This window comes from Megascapheus bottae, chromosome 9, assembly GCF_031878675.1.
Source record: "Megascapheus bottae isolate mThoBot1 chromosome 9, mThoBot2.hap1, whole genome shotgun sequence".
Lineage (NCBI taxonomy): Eukaryota > Metazoa > Chordata > Mammalia > Rodentia > Geomyidae > Megascapheus > Megascapheus bottae.
The window spans coordinates 38,523,152-38,540,862 of NC_143517.1; positions in this window are offsets into that span (position 1 = coordinate 38,523,152).

The window sequence follows — 17,711 nt, forward strand, 5'->3', positions numbered from 1 at the left end:
GCCTAAGTCCAGCCAGGCACCAGTGGCTGTAATCCTAGCTGCTAAGGGAGACTGAGATCTGAGGATTGTGGCTCAAAGCCAGCCCAGACATGAAAGTTCATGAGACTTTTATCTCCAATTAACCACCAGAAAGCCAGAAGTGGTGCTGTGGCTCAAGTGGTAGAGCTCTAACTTTGAGCTGAAGAGCTCAGGGACAATGCCCAGGACCAGAGTTCAAGCAACAACAAAAAGAAAGAGAGAGTGTGTGTGTGCGAGAGAGAGAGAGAGAGAGAGAGAGAGAGAGAGAGAGAGAGAGAGAGAGAGAGAGAGAATGTTGAAGGGATGATACAGATCAGGTTGCACTGAATACATAAAGTGCTTTGTTAAATGGCAAAAGAAAATTCAATGAGGAAGCAAAATGAGGACAAAGCTAGGAGAGAAAACTCCACAGCAGTGTTATAGGTGTTTCCTGTCTTTTGAACAATATGAAAAATATGAGTGCTGGGGCTGAGAATGAAATTAAAATTTTTTGCCAGTCCTGGGGCTTGAACTCAGGGCCTGATAGCTGTCCTTGGACTTTCCCAAGGCTAGAGCTCTACCACTTGAGTCTCAGCACCATTTCCTGCTTTTTCTATGTATGTGGTACCAAAGGATCAAATCTAGGTCTTTGTGCATGCTAGGCCAGCACTCTATCACTAGGCCAATTAAATTTAAACAGGCCCTGGAATTAAATTTCAACAAGTGAATATTGAGCCAGGCTATGATAAGAAAGGAAAGGAAAGATGAGAGAGGCCTTCAAGCCATTCTGTAACTACAGAATTCCAGTTTGTAGGTGGGGGTACATTTAGACACCCAAGTGGCCTTCTCCATCTCTTTTTTTTTGGGGGGGGGATGCTGGTTCTGGGACTTTGAACTCAGGACCTGTGCACTGTCCCTGAACTTCTTTTGTACCACTTGAGTCACAATGCCATTTCAAGCTTTTTTTTTTTTTTTTGTAGTTTAGTGGAGATAAGAGTCTCATAGATTTTCCTTCCTGGGCTGGCTTCAAGCCATGATCCTCAAATCTATACCTAGGATTACAGACATCAGCTTCCAGCACTTACCTTCCATCTATCTCTCAAAAAGAAATCCTCAAAGAAGCAACCATCCCATTAAAAGGTGGGCTAAAGACTTAAAGGGAGACTTATCTGAAGAGGAAACAAATAGCCTATAGACACATGAAGAGCTGCTCCACATCTCTGGCCATATAGGAAACACAAATCAAAACAACTTTGAGATTCTACCTCATTTCAGTTAGAATGGCCATGATGAAGAAATCTAATAACAATAGATGCTGGTGGGGATATGGCCAGGAGGGATCACTACTACACTGTTGGTGGGAGTACAAACTCCTTCAACCACTGTGGAAAGCAGTATGGCACTTCCTCAAAAGACTAAACATAGAGCTCTTCTATGACCCAGCAATCCCACTCGTTGGCATTTACCTAAATGTCCAGAAACAAGGACATACTAAAGCCACTAGCACAACGATGTTCATTGCAGCACTATTTACCATAGAAAAGATACAGAACCAACCCAGATGCCCCTCAGTAGATGAACAGATCAAGCTATGGTACTTACATGCAATGAATTCTATGCCATCAGAAAAAAATGACGTCATCCCACTTGTAAGGAAATGGAAAGACTTGGAAAAAATCATATTAAGTGAAGCCAGACCCAAAGAAACATAGGCTCAATGGTTTCCCTCATTTGTAGTAATTAGTACACATCTAGGACTCTCCTAGCAGAGGATTACAATTCAAAACCTATGTACATAAGGTCATATAGGATGAGACTAAATGAAATGAACTCTAGAATATGGAAACAAGAGTTTATCTTGAGTGATTGTTGTTCTTAATGTATTATGTTATTTCTCTTTTCCTTTGTTGCCCTTTGATTAATCTCACATTGTTACTGTATCTGACTTTGTTACCTGGTATAGTGTATATACATTTATTTATTTATTTGAAATAAGGAAGAAAAAGGGAAAACAAGATGATTGGGATGGGGTAGGGGAAGGGAAAGGGGAACAAAAACATGAGAAGGGGTATCAAGGTTCGAGAAGCAATGTACCCATTTCCTGACAAATGTAACTGCAACCCCTCCATACATTATCCCAACAATAAAATGAAAAATAAATAAATAAACAAAAACAAGGAAAGGAATTACACAGACAGCTTAACTGTACTACCAGTACAGTGATACAAAGATACAAATGAGGAAAACAATGTCAGACCTCTGCATTAACAAACCGTAATGCAGCTCAAACAGTATCCTATCTGGATTCCTTTGCATCTCACTGTAGTAGAGCCTGTGATCTTTTCCTCCCCTCTATAGAATTTTTTTCTTTTTTTCTTTTTCAGACGCAACCCAACTGAATAATGCCTAGTGCCCATATTACATCCAAAGATCCTTAATATGAGTAATATTTTTCTAATTATGATCAGCTGTTAGACTGAATAATTGTGGTTACATTACAGGAGGAAAAAAGTTTTAAAGATGTGCCAACACAAGTTATTTCTTTACATTTGGGGGAAAAGGGGAGCTTGAACTCAGGGCCTGAGCACTGTCCTTAGGCTTTTCACAATGCTAGCACTCTGCCACTTGAGCCACAGCACCACTTCCAGATTTTTCTATGTACGTGGTACCAAAGTATAAAACCCGGTCTTCATGCATGCTAGGCAAGCACTCTTACCACTAGGCCAAACTCCCGCCCCCCCCTTTACATTTTTTTCATTTTATTTTTTATTATCGAGGTAATGGAATTCTTTTTTCTTGATGTCTCTGTTTCCACATCCTTGGTTCTTATCACTTTCTCCTATTTGTAAGATTCACGTTACCAGTTCATTTAAACTAGATCTATTAAATTAGTAGCTGTTTTTACCATTTTCAGGTCATTCTTAAACATTCACTGAGTGTGATGTTTGATTATAAAATAAGTGAACACTTTTAATACAACAGAACTTGTATACATAAATATTTTCGTGTAAACTAGTCACTGTAGGATGTGCTACTCATAGCAACTGTACAGCTCTGTTTCTCTTGCCATCAAATGAAAGCACGATGTTACTTATTCTTGCTAATTATGTCATTTTCTACTCAAACCAGAAATTGTTTCTTTCCTGAAATTTTCTGTTTATCTTTGATAATTCCAAATTTTCTGATATTATAGCTATTTTCCAAGATGATTACAACAGCAACTCCCATCCACATTCTGTTGTTTTTCAATAACTCTGAAACTTCTTCCATTAAGAAAAGGTCATCTTCCCCCTTCTTAAATTTAAGTAGGTAAGATGAAGTAGAACGGATGGTAGGTGACTCTGCAGAGCTATGTCTTAAAGGTGTCTTTCTAATTCCTTTAAAATCCACTCTTCAAACCCAGCCAGGAAACCCTAGCAGCCCTAGGTACAGCCTCTGTACCTAGAGACCAGGTATAGGTGGTCTGGATGACATTCCCAACTAAGGTCCCAGGCAATAGCTATCAGCAGCTACCAAACAGATGAGTAAACAAGTCTTTTCCAGATGAGTGTATCTCTGAGGTACTGATTCATCTCCAGTCTCCAAGTCTCATCACACAGGTCCCAAGACATCATGAAACCCAAATGTCCTCTCTACTATACTTGTTTATTACTCTTGACCCAGAAGATCACAATCACCGTGGAACCCAAGGCAGAAAGGGCTGAGAGAAATATGGGATGGGTTTTTTCCTAAGGGATTGGATGGGGATCTTTCCATCATATCAAATTTAAAAGGCAGGTAGGAGTTGTTTAACCTGTGAACTACTATGAGCAGGAGACTGGCTAAGAAAATTATTTGGTCACATACTTTATCAGCATCTTACAGAAAGAAAGATAATTCAGGGGTAAAAAACAGAAGCCAAAAGAAACTCCCAAATAGTAAAATTGAACCTAATCAAAAAATGACCACATTCCAGGCTCTGGTGGCTCACGCCTATAATCCTAGCTACGTAGGGAGGCTGAGATCTGAGGACTACAGTCCAAGGCCTGGGCAGGAAGATTCTTGAAACTCTTATCTCCAATTAATCACCACAAAAACATAAGTGGAGCTGTGGTTCAAAGAGGTAGAGTGCTAGCTTGGAGTGGAAAAAGCTCAGGGAGAGCACTCAAGTCCTAAGTTAAAGCCCAAAAACTGACAACAAATATCCAGCTCAATTTCCAAATCCCTTTGGACCAGTAGTCATATTCTAGTCTTCTTTTTGAGTGAGAATGCAACTGCCATTAGCCAGTGCCTGTCTCATAATTGTCTACTGGGTGGAGAAAGATAAGCAGATAATGTGTTCCTTTAGTTCTCAGCCTTTAAGAGGAACTGAAAAGAACTTTATCTGTACTTGATCTGATCTAGATGATGAGTTCTTTGACTTCTGACTGATGCCCTTATTGGGATAAGACATGGGGGCCTTGAAGAGAAAGGGGATGCATGCGTATGTGTTCCGTGTTGTGGGGATATGAGCTGTGATGGACAGAGGAAGGTCTGTGGTACTGTATCTTCCAACCTCACACATTGAGAAGTTAGGTGTATAACCCCTCCCTTGAATTGGGGAGGGAGCCAGACTTGGAATTCTGGCAGAATAGCACTGTGTGATTTCCAGTCTAGCCTATGAAACTAGGTCATAAAAGGCCGCACAACTTCTTCCTGGTTCTCTTTAGAACTCTGGTTCTTTTTTTGCCAGTCTGAGCCTTGAGCTCAGGGCCTGAACACCATCCTTGGGTTTTCTCAAGGCTAGAACTCTACCACTTGAGCCATAGCACCACTTCTGGCTTTTTCTATGTATGTGGTCCGAGGATTCAAACCCCGGTCTTCGTGCATGCTACGCAAGCACTCTACCACTAGGCCAAACTCCCAGCCCCAAAATTCTGGTTCTTAAATCCACATACCATCTGTGAGAAAATTCAGTCACATACAGAGGCTGTATGTGGGTATTTCAGCTAGTGGCCCAAGCTAAGGTCCCAGCCATTATCACCACCAGACATGGAGTATGCCAGCTGTCCGCATGAGCTGTTGAGTCAACAATCCCTTCAATCTTCTTGGTCAATACCCAGGAATCTGGACATACAAGTAAGCTATTGTCCATAGTGTCATGTTGGATTTGCAGGTAGGGCAGGGGGGAGGGGGCATGAGGCTTGAGGCTTGAACTCAGCCTGGGTGCTATCCCTGAGCTCTTCATCTCAAGGCTACCGCCCTACCCCTGGCCGGTGCCTAGGTGTTATCCCTGAGCTCTTCAGCTCAAGACTACCATCCTGCCCTTGAGCCAAGCCCCACTTCCCATTTTGTAGGGATTAATTGGAGATAAGAGTCTCAGGTCCTTTTTTCCCAGCCTGGCTTTGTTGGATTTTTATGATGCACCAAAACCCAGGAATTACAAGTGAGTTTGGAATGGCTGTTATACTGTCATAAGAACTTAACACCTGGTGATGAAGCAGGCAACAACAATCAAGCTTCAGATTTAAGATCAACTTGTGATGGATTTCATTTCACTTTATCCATCATCATCTAGGAGACTATAGGCACATTCCCCAGATAATTGTACTGCTACATGGGTTGTTACAAAGAGTTTACAGGTATGGAGTACAGTGCAAAGCCCATGATACATCATAAACACTAAATGAATATCTGTTACAATTATTTTTCAGCCATGCCTTTATCATTCCATTTAGCACAGAAATTATCTGATTATGTACCTGCTTATCTCTCCTACCAGATCATAAGTATCTTGGTAGTAGGAACTATATCTTGTTCATTGTACAGCTTTAGTGCCTAGCCCAGTTGCTTAGCCATATTTTTTTAAATTTCAGCAACAGAATGTGTACAAAACATTTGGTAAATGGCAAGGTGTTATCAAAGTATGCAATATAATCATACCAAATTAACCTCATATTTGATTCATAGACACAGAACAATTGTGTGGTCAAGCACTTTCATACGTGTTGTTAAAAGTCATTATCTTAGCAGGGCGCTAGGTGGCTCACGCCTGTAGTCCTAGCTACACAAGAAGCTGAAATCTAAGATTGCCATTCAAAACTAGCCTTGGAATGAAAGTCCATAAGACTTTTATCTCCAATGAACTACCATAAAAGTGGAAGTGGCTCTGTAGCTCAAGAGGTAGAACCTTGAGCTGAAGAGCTTAGGGACAGTGCTCAGACCCAGAGTTCAAGTCCCACAACCAACCAAAATAAAAAAATCATCATCTTGATACTATGAAATGGTATTACCATTTTGCAAGTGCAAAACTGAAGGTTGGATAAGTTAAGGATTACAATGGGGGCCCAAAATCATCCATACCCCTTCTCCCAACACCTGGCATGGCTAAGCTATCTCCAGCCCTTCAACTCACCCCATCATGGACAAGTTTTCACCTACTGAAATGGTTGGAAATTATATGAAGGTCACATGGAGGCATAAAGAAGCCATTTTGTTTGCTAAAACCCCTGGCATGAAAAGATACAAATAACTAACTCTTCAAAACAAGAGTTACAATAATGACTCTAACAACTTAGATTAGATACTGGAAGAAGAAAGACACAATGTATTACATTATGATCCATGTATTATATTTTCTACCTTCTAACTCTATGAAGTCTGGCCAAAGAGAATAGGAAACTTTGGGAAGATATTTTACGATTTTTTTACCAACAGCCTAAACTCAAGGCGTAACATAATGAACCAAAGGCAACAAAAATGCCTTCAACAACTAGTTGACTTATTTTATATTCAATGAGTGGTCATGTTTTCTCCATAAGTGTTCAATCTGCCAAGAAAAGGATATACAAAATGTATTCAAAGATGCAGTTTCTGGAATGGGAGGGGAATAAGACTTCAGGCAATTGAAATAAGATTTTATTTTTTGTAATCCACAATACCCAACTTGCACCTAAATATTTTTAAGGTACTTTGAAGAAAAATATTATGACTAAGTATGGAAAGGCTGGATTTCAAGCTTCTAAGAAAGCAATCTCATCTTTCAAATAAAGTACTTTTTAATGAGAAAACTTCTGTTCATAAAGTATTAGCCTCCAGATAATTTTGAAAAGCAATCATTCATGGACTCAACAAACATTTAGAATGGATGCTTACGGCAAATACAACCCTCATTAGTAAGACTGAAGGAACAGGTCCTTAAAAGAATCCTCTTTGGGAAGTGGCTCTGTGGCTCAAGAGGCAGGGTGGTAGCCTTGAGCTGAAGAACTCAAGGACAGAGCCCAGGCCCAGAGTTCAAGCCCCATGACCGACAACAAAATAAATAAATAAATGTTTTTATTAAAAACATTTTAATAAAAAATATATATTAAAAACCCTCTCTGCCTCTAGTTTACAGACTATTCTGAAAAACAAATTCAACAATAATGATGTAACAAGAGGACATAACTTGGGCTGTGGAAAGGTCTGGAATTCTTCTACAAATGGTAATATTTGATCACAGCTCAAATAGATGGTACACTCACTGGATTCAAAGACTGACATAACAAATCACCAAAAGGTGAGTGTCTAAAATAACAGAAATATTCTATCTCTCTTAATCCTAAGTGATAGAAGTCTAAAATTAAGGTATCTGTAGAGCTATGCTCCCTCTGAGACTGAGACTCTAGATGGATTCTTCCTTGCCTCTTCCTACCTGTGGGTAGTGGCCTCAGTCTTTGGCATCCATCGGCTTTCAGCTGTATTAACAAGTCTCAGTCTCTGATATAACAGGCTGCTTAACCTATGTCTCCCATGACTTTCCATTTGGACAATAGTCATATTGAATTAAAAGTTCACTGTATCCCTGGATGATCTCATCTCAAGCTATTGCATCCGCAATCACTCTAATTCCCAAATAAGGTCACACTCTGGATGTTAGGAACTGAACATATCTTTTAGGGAACTAGAACATGGGTGGGGCAGAGGGAAAGGTCTTTCAAAGGCCCTATAGCAGGAAAGAACACAGCATATCTGAGGAACAGAAGGCAGAGTAACCATCCCATGATCTCCCTTCTTCTCAGTTTATCTTGCTGTGGCAATCTTTTTCCATGATAGCTCATCAAAAGTATAATGAACCAGGTGCCAATGGCTCATGCTTAAATCTTAGTCACTTAGTAGGCAAAGATGAGGAGGAATATAATCTGAGGCCAGCCTGGGAATAAATGTTGAGGAAGACCTCTATCTCAATCAATAGCTGGATGTAGTACAGTACTGTATATGTCTATCATTCTAGCTGCATGGGAAGAATAAGCAGATTGGATCAAGGTGCAGACTGGCCTGGGCATGCATATGATACACTATGAAGAAAATAGCAAAGGTAAAAAGGGTAAAGGTGGGGCTCGAGTGTAGAGTGCATAGGCTTTAAGTTTAACCCCCAGTACCACAAATAAAAAACTGTGACTATGTGCCAATGATTGTATATAAAGAATCCCTTCTTGAATACTTGTTTGCTAAACATGACATTTGAAATATGATGTAAAAATCAATGTTAATAAATTCTTTAATAAAAAAAACTAATGGCAAAAAAATCAATGTTAATAAAAATCTTTTTTTAAAAAATTGTCAGGGGCCGGGAATTTGGCTTAGTGGTAAGAGTGATTGCCTGGCATGCACGAAGACCAGGGTTTGATTCCTCGGTACCACATACATAGAAAAAAGCTGGAAGTGGTGCTGTGGCTCAAGTGGTAGAGTTCTAGCCTTGAGAAAGCCCAAGGACAGTGCTCAGGCCCTGACCTCAAGCCCAGGACTGGCAAAAAAAAATTTTTTTTAAATTGTCAAAGGAACAAAAGGTGCATGGTATCCTTAATATGTGGATATTAGATCCAAACAGTACAAGAGCAATGACTCAATATTTGGGTACCCGAGGTTATGGACTTGGTCTAGGAGATATAAACATAACTACATAGACATAAAAATTTATAATAGGCTATATACTCTATAGACATGATGTTTTATTACATATATTAATATGTATCCATGACATACAAACCCTCAGCTTAATTTTAATTATGTTCTAAAATCTAAGTGCCAGTGATTGTATATAGAGATTCCCTTCTTGAGTACTTGTTTGTTAAACATGGCATTTGAAATAAGATGTAAGAATCAATGTTAATAAATTAATTAAAAACACTGTGACTATAGCACTTTTATCAGAATCAGAAAGCAAGGCACAACACTGGCATTCCTCTGCCTATGTTTCTGAGATCCTCCAGGATAAATTCCTAGAACGCAAATTTTCTAGACATTATTCCTCTCAATAGCTACAATTAACATATAATTTAAAGTTGGGTGCTATGGATCACGTCTGTAATCCTAGCTACTCAGGAGGATGAGATCTAAGGATCTCAGTTCAAAGCCAGCCCAGGCACTAAAGAATGTAAGAGTCTTATCTCCAATTGATCACTACAAAACTAGACATGGGGCTGTGGCTCAAGAGTTAGGGTGGTAGCCTTGGGCTTAAAGAGCTCAGAGACAGCACCCAGGCCCAGAGTTCAAGCTCCACATTTAAATTTTTTTAATTAAAATTTTTTTATTATAATATAATTTAATTTAAAATAGTCTGCCTTTCGCTAAGTAAGGTCCTGGGAAATTTTATATGCCATTTATAATCTCAGAATACATTACTAAACCAAGCCTTATTAAAAAGATAAATACATAAACATACAAAGAATAACGCCTTGATGGTCTGTTTCATGACACAAACCTAGCTCTCTTCCCAGAAGGCTGCATGTGAATGAGCCTCTGCCCTTGTTTCCAGGCCAGCCCACTTCCTGATGCTGTGGGCATTGGCTTCTTTGAATCCAGATCAAGTCTATAACCACTTGTGAGACCACAAATCAAGACATAAAGCCCAACTAGGCAATTCCTGTAAACCCTTCATCTACTTATAACATTTAAGGTTGCAACAGATCCTAGAGGGCAGAGGAACTCTGTGTGTGCTGGACTAACTCAGCAGCACTAGAGTGTCAAAAGGCTGGATCCAATTTGGGGTTATTGTTCTGGGGAGAGTAGGGAGTGGGTGATATTTTGTGAGGGTTTTGTTGCTACCCAGACTACAGTGTATTTTGGAACAGGTTCTTCTAAGAAGTTTCATGGGACATTGAGAACATTATGTATTTGCAGATCAGCTTTTCCTGGAATACAACACAAGTCACTTGAAATCCATCAAGTAATCCATTTGTCTCCCATTCACAAGCTTTGTTTGACTTCTGGGAGCTTGGGTACCTAAGTAGCACTACAAAGTTTTGTTACTACAAAGTTCAAAACTGAATTCCTCCTGACTGTGTCAAGTTGCTTGTACTTCAAAGCTCCACAGACAAGCCTCCCTATGCAACTTACTTCCATGGAGCCTTCTCCTTTTCTGTTCATTTTCTCTGTAGGAGAGGCAAAAGAATACTCCTATCTGGGTGCTGGTGGCTCATGCCTGTTATCCTAGCTAATCAGGAGGCTGAGACCTGAGGATCACAGTTCAAAGCCAGCTGGGGCATGAAAGTACATGAGACTTTTATGTCCAATTAACCACCAGAAAAACTGGAAGTGGAGCTGTGGTTCAAGTGGTAGAGCATTAATCTTGAGCTAAAGAGCACCCAGGCCCAGAGGTCAAGCCCCACGACTGACAAAAAAAAAAAAAAGGACATTCCTAGATCCTCGCTTTCTAGAAGGTTCCCTAAAACTGAGAATCACAAGTTAAGAAGTCAGGAAGGAGCAGATTTCAGGTTGAGGAGCTAAGTTAGAGCTGTAGGGTGCTATCCTGGAAGGCCACCTGGAAGAAGTATGAACTGACTCTACCTCGCATTTGTTCACTAGAAGAAAATGACCAGATTTCTTTCTTCAGTATCTTTCTTTAGTTGAGCATGCCCTGAGTACTTACAGTGTTGTTGAGAGAAAAGTGAATTACCAATGAGAAATACTTTGACAACGATATTTTTTTTTTGCCAGTCCTGGGCTTGAGCTCAGGGTCTGAGCACTGTCCTTGGACTTTCTCAAGGCTAGAGCTCTACCACTTGAGCCTCAGCACCATTTCTGGCTTTTTTCTACGTATGTGGTACCAAGGAATCGAACCCAGGTCTTCGTGCATGCTAGGCAAGCACGCTACCACTAGGCCAAACTCCCGGCCCGACAATGATATTTTTTAAGCCATGGATATTGAAGATCTGATTCTTGGTTCTCTTATCTGCCAGTGTCTCTGAAATCACTTTGACCATCAGCCTCTGCCCCTTCAGCTGCCCACACGGAGGCAGAGCACCCTAAGGCTTCCATCCCTTCACCTCCCTTCTTCCCCATCACACATGCTCACTCACAGCGGCATATTTCAGCCCAGGAGCTGTTGATCCTAAGCATACATTAGAATTCATAAGGTAATTCTTCTGAATTACCTATGCCTGGGCCCCAGCCCAAAGGCTTTCATTCAATTGATCCAAACTATCAATAATTCATAGTGTAACAAACACTTCTGGTGACTCTAACTGACAGCATGATTCCTTTTTTTAACCACTGTTTTGGAAGCTCACAATTTAAAATCCCAATAATAAGCAATATTTATTGAGCATTACAGCATACCAGGTATTGTGACAGGTGCTTAAATGAAGCTTTCATATATTCCTCACAACAACCCTGTGATATACATGCTTATACTAGCTTCTTTGGCAGAGAGCAACCTTTAAGCACCTACTTCCTAATACACATTCACCTGAATGACAAGGGTAAGATTGAGACCCGGCTCTGCCTGACCAGAACACTGAAGCCTGTCCTTGAGAAAGGAATTTGAAGAAACACTGTGAAATCTCACTTTAATTAAGAAAAAGAGAAAGGTAGAAAAACTCATGCCAAAAAATACATCTTAAAACACAAAAACTTTCTGATGCATGGTTTGACTACTTTACTTTCCTGCATCTCAAATATACTCATTTGACCCTGGAATACATTAAAAATTTGAAGTTCAATTTAATTTTATATTGCATTCCATAAAGCAGTGTTATCTCATTCTCAGATTTCATAGTGTAAAGTATAAATCATAAGGTTTAAGAGAGGAAATGGTTTGAAGACTTTCAAATCTTCCCCAGTTAAGGGAAATCCTATTTTCTTTCCCTCCCACCCCACAAGCCACAGTGATATTTAATGTGTAATGAGCTTAGGCCATCCATAAGCTGAAGAATCTCTGTTTTCTGTTTGGGATTAGAACAGAGCTCATTCTCATGAAAATGTTTAGGTTCTGTGGTTTTCTAGTGCTTACAGGGCCTGGGGTTTCCTAGAGCTGTTCTGGGTGGGGAAAAGTACTTGGAAGAAGGAAGCAGGACAAAGCCTGGAGTGCAGCACAGGGCTAAGTGGGAGCAGCTAAGTCACCCATTTTCCTTCATTTTCTTGACATCTTAAACCTCATAGAAGCTTCATTTTGAAGAATGGCTATTTCTCTGTTTAAGTACAAAAGCTTGAAGACTACTGCTTGAATGAAAAAGCTATCATTCAGACCCTACATGAATTACTAATGTTCCCAAATAGGATTATAACAAAATGTAAGCCTGTAGTGAGCCAATGTAGGTGACGCTGAACATAACACAAGGCCCTACCTATCATAGAAGTTGTGGTCAATTCTATGCTCTAGTCAACAGAAAGACCATAACAGTATATGCCAGTCTTGGCTCTCTCAATACATTATACATACACAAAACAACACTCTAAGTTGCTCTTGGTAGAGGTCTGGGCCTACCTAGAAAGGTCTGAAAGGAGCTGCATGATCCCAGTGTCCCCATTGGGTCCAGAAACTTTGCTCAGCCTTCCATTCCATAAAAAGCAGCAGCCTAGAATATTCAGCAACAGCAATTAGGCAGCTGCTCTGGGGAGCACATAACACTAGCTTGCCAAATGGCATTCCATAATTTTTCCCATGTTTAAAGTGAGAATTTTAATAGTATTTTAAAATAACGGTTATGTCATTTTCTGATTACAAAAGTAATATTTTGATAAGTAACTGACTTCATTCCACTTGTACTTGCATCTCAGCTCTCTAAGGCCAAGAATTACAAATCCCTCCTTTTCCTTCAAATGTGGTGAAGAAAAAATTATATGGAGAAAATTGTAAGTTCTATTTCAAAGAATTAACCTGAAGCAAAAGGTTCTTTGTTTATCGGAATGAAACTGAGTTTATGCATATCATAAATATTTTCTCACTTCAGTAAGAAACTCCTGGAGAACATCATTTTTATGACTGCATGCTATATTTATTATATAAACTTACTGTGCTTTGTTTAATCATTCTACTCTTATTAGTTCCGTGTGTGTGTGTGTGTGTGTGTGTGTGTGTGTGTGTGTGTGTGTGTGTGTTAGTCCTAGAGTTTGAACTCAGATTCTGGGCACCATCCCTGAACTATAGGATAACACTCTACCACTTGAACCAACAGCTTCACTTTCAGGTTTTTGGTGGTTAGTCAGAGTCTCAAGTACCTTCCAGCTCAGCCTGGCTATGAACTGTGATTCTCAGATCTCAGCCTCCTGAGTAGTTAGGATTATAGGCCTGAGCCAACAGCATCCCACAATTATTTCCACTTTTGACTTATGATAAATAACCTGGTGATGAATATCTTTGGCCTGCACTCCAGATTATTCCCTTTGGATCAGCAACAATAAGCATCAATAGTATAGTTCCTCACCCCGTGCCATATTTTAATAAGATACCCCTTGCCTTTAGTTCTTCTGGCTGTTTTATTCTTGGTCTTCCATATTCTTTCATTCTCAGTAATCTTTCCTTACTCAGTAACCTGGAAGATTTCTGAATATGCCTCTGGATATTTGTCCTATTTGGTTTTCAAAGATTCTTCTGAGGATTCTGTTTCCATCCAGCCATGTTAGGTATCCGGGCCATTAGATCTGAGCTCCTAGTCAGAACCATTCTTGATGATGACAACTTCACTCCCTTAGTCTCTGGGGGGTTTTTTGTTTTTGTTTTTTTGTGTGTGGCAGGTGCGGGGGCGGGGGGGTCATGGGGCTTGAACTTGGCCTGGGCACTGTCCCTAAACTCTTCAGCTCAAGGTTACCACCCTACCCTTGAGCCAAGCCCCACTTCCTATTTTTTAGAGGTTAATTGGAGATAAGAGGCTCGGGTCCTTTTTTTGACCAGGCTGGCTTTGAACCTTGATCTTCAGATCTCAGCCTCCTTCCTGAGTAGCTAGGATTACAGGCCTGAGCCACTCGCCCCTTAGTATCTTATATCTGTTATACTCTACAAGCCATCCCCCATGATCCTTCAGGATGTACTTGGCTCTTGTGTTCCCTTTTCCCAATATCTCTGTTTTCAAAGCAAGTACTATAAAAGGTGGAAGACAGCTTTTATAAGATAGGACTCTGTAAAGTCCTATACAAAGTTTACAAAATGAAAACAATTGTATACTGTACTAAAAAAGGACTAAAAAAAAACAAATTTCAGTTATTTAAATTTTATCCTTAGCCTTAATCCACTCAATGCTACATTTTCTTTTTCTTTTTGCCAGTCCTAGGGTTTGAACTCAGGGCCTGGGCACTGTCCTTGGGCTTTTTCCTCAAGGCTAGCACTCTGCCACTTGAGCCGCAGCACAGTTTCGGCTTTTTCTATGTGTGTGGTACCGAGGAATCGAACCCAGGTCTTCGTGCATGCTAGGCAAGTACTCTACCACTAGGCCAAACTCCCGGCCCTACATTTTTATATTTATATGTTTACAAAATAACTAGATTACTTTCTGCAAATATTTGTATTCCAATTATGAATCTTTTCTTTCTAAAGTTGTCAGCTTTGCTTACATCTAAAGAATTGGTGTGTTAAATATATTTTCTCATCTTATTTTAAGATATTCCCTGATTATGCTGAAACTGGGAAATATGCGTAGCCTGCCAATAACAAATGCGAAGTCCTATGCTGTGCTTCTGGATTTTGGAAAGGAAGTAAAAAATCATTGTATTGCTTCTGGTTTTGATCCCCTTCCTGTTTATGATTATTAAATCTGGGCTGTTATAAGTGAAAAAAGAAGATAGGGCTGCACTTCATGAACTCTATCTTTTTCCATGGGAAATCTCTCATGCTTACAGAGAATGCATGGCTTTGTATAATTCTTTCAGATCAGAGTTTCACTGGGGAATGTGGCAGAGTTGCTGAAATTTGCATTCATTAACATCCAGAATGTAGTTAAATACCTTTCTATATTCAGTGCTGAAGCCGAATGGGCCCACAGATCTCTACCCACCATCTCCCTGTGGCTAAATTAAATGAGACCAAATTTTAAAAGCTTTGGCATCACAAAGAAGTTTTGAATAGATCCAAGTATCTTTATTTCTTAGTGATTGCACACTTTACTTTGGTACTTCCAGACTCTGAAAATAATTGTTGGAGAGTATTTGTTTCAACACTCAGATTTGAGGCTTAGCCTCCATTAGAAAGTTTCACAAGTCTAAGTATGATCACCACTACTTCCTCCCACAGCTTCTCGTGCATCTGTCTTCCTTCAAAGCAAGAGGATTTATCCAGTGCCACTACAGGGACAACAGTCCAGGTGGGCTCAATGGCCCATTCTGGTGGCCATTCAGTGGAGACAGTTCTAGACAAAAGTCAGTGTTTCTCTGATATGAAACTTGCATACTTCTCCAGACATAAACATATCAAAAAAGATCACAGGGACCACCCCACCTAGGGAAATTAAAACTGTTTAAAAATGCAGCCTGTTCTACATGCTACAAACTCACAGCATCCATATTAAGCTGCAAATGAACCTCACCAAGGCTGACATTTGTCCCAGTGCAGCTGAATGACCATGGCCATAAAACACTGAAATACCTTAGTGTCACTGGTAAACAATTGTTTCCATCATAACACATTCCCTAACACCAGGCCTCTCCCTTGGGACCATTCCCCACCCTACTCCCCAAGATCCAATAACTGAGGAGAATTTGGGGCACAGTGGAGGACTCCAGCTCCATAATCTAGCACCACTGGACCATGGTCGACGCCAACTGATCATTTGATTCAGTAACAATATTTTAATATCAATCTTGAATTGAACTATGTTAACTGATCTCAAAAAAAATCATAACATATGTGTTTGCTAGACATTTAATGGAATGATATTTTGTTCTCACCTCCAGTTTTCAATAGATATATATTACACTTCTGCTCTGTGCTGAGCAGGGCTGAGTATGCCTCCAGGAAGCTTACAATTACTGATAGATTGCTAAATAAATCACTTTAATACCTTATAATAGGGCCAGGAGTGCGGTCTAGAGGTAGTGTGCCCACCTAGCATGCACAAAGCCCTTGGTTCAATTTTCTGGAACCACATGCACAGAAGCAGCACTGTGGCTCAAGTGGCAGAGTGCTAGCCTTGAGCAAAATGTGTCCCAGGCCTTTAATTCAAGCCTCAGGACTGGCAAAAAAAAAAAAAAAAAAGATTAAAAAAATACCATATGGGGCCATGAGTTTGGCCCAGTGGTAGAGTGATTGCCTAGCATGTATGAAGACCTGGGTTCAATTCCTTGGTACCACATACATAGAAAAAAAGTCAGAAGTGGTACTGTGGCTCAAGTGGTAGAGCTCTAGCCTTGAGAAAGCCCAAGGACAGTGCTCAGGCCCTGAGCCCAAGCCCAGGACTGGCAAAAAAAAAATACCATATAATAAATGCTACACGGGCAGCTACAGAACATTATTAAAGATGGGGGGGACTTAGAGAGGTCACAGGAAGAGGAAATAGGGAAAATGAAATATTAGGGATCTACCTACCTAAGCCACATTCATGGAGGTGCAAGGGAAATGCTGTTTGGGAAGGTACAAGCAGGGTAAACGGCCTATAGAAAGGTCTAGAAACCAATGTGGGAAGCTGTGGCTCACACCTGTAATCCTAGCTACTCAGGAGGCTGAGATCTGAAGATCAGGGTTCAAAGCCAGCCTAGCAAAAAGAACCTGAGACTCTTATCTCTAATCAACCCCTAGAAAACAGGAAGTGCCACTGTGACTCAAGGGGTAGGGCAGTAGCCTTGAGCTGAAGAACTCAGGGACAACACCCAGGCCCAGGGGTAGGACGGTAGCCTTGGTAGCCTTGAGCTGAAGAGCTCAGGGACAGTATCCAGGCCGAGTTCAAGCCCCATAACTCACACAAAAAAAAAAGATAGAAAAGAAAAAAAAGAAAGGTCTAGAAACCAAAAAGAAGCAAGTAAGTTCAGAAAAAATTGTCCATGGGATTGAGTAAAGGTGATGAGACAAATAGCTGAATAATTAAGCCAAAAATGACAGACTTTTCACATCTCACAAGTGCATTTAAACTAAACATGAATCACAGTTGACTGTTTTCATCTCTGGATATCTCAGAGGCCTTATGGTACCATGCTAATATACTCGTTTGCCAAAATACTGTTACTATTTCATACTGCTTTGCAGAGTAAATACATCTGCTAGGAACAAGCATGTGAGCAGGGGGTTGTCAGTAATGAGCTCCTGGGATGACAAGGCCCATGCCAAGATTCCTCAAAACTGCGAAAAATAACCTGGCACAGTAGGCAGTTAGTGAGTATCTGTTGGAATGATAGATAACTGGATATAAGTTTTGAAGATTTAGAGAATGTTGTTACAACTCAACCTTCCCCTCACTGGTTGCCTCTTACTTCCTCACCCCTTACCTTCTCTTTCCTCCTTGTTATAAAAGAGTGGCTGCTGAAGAATGGCTGGTAGCCTAGGAATTCCAAATCACCCCCCTGTCCCCAAACTT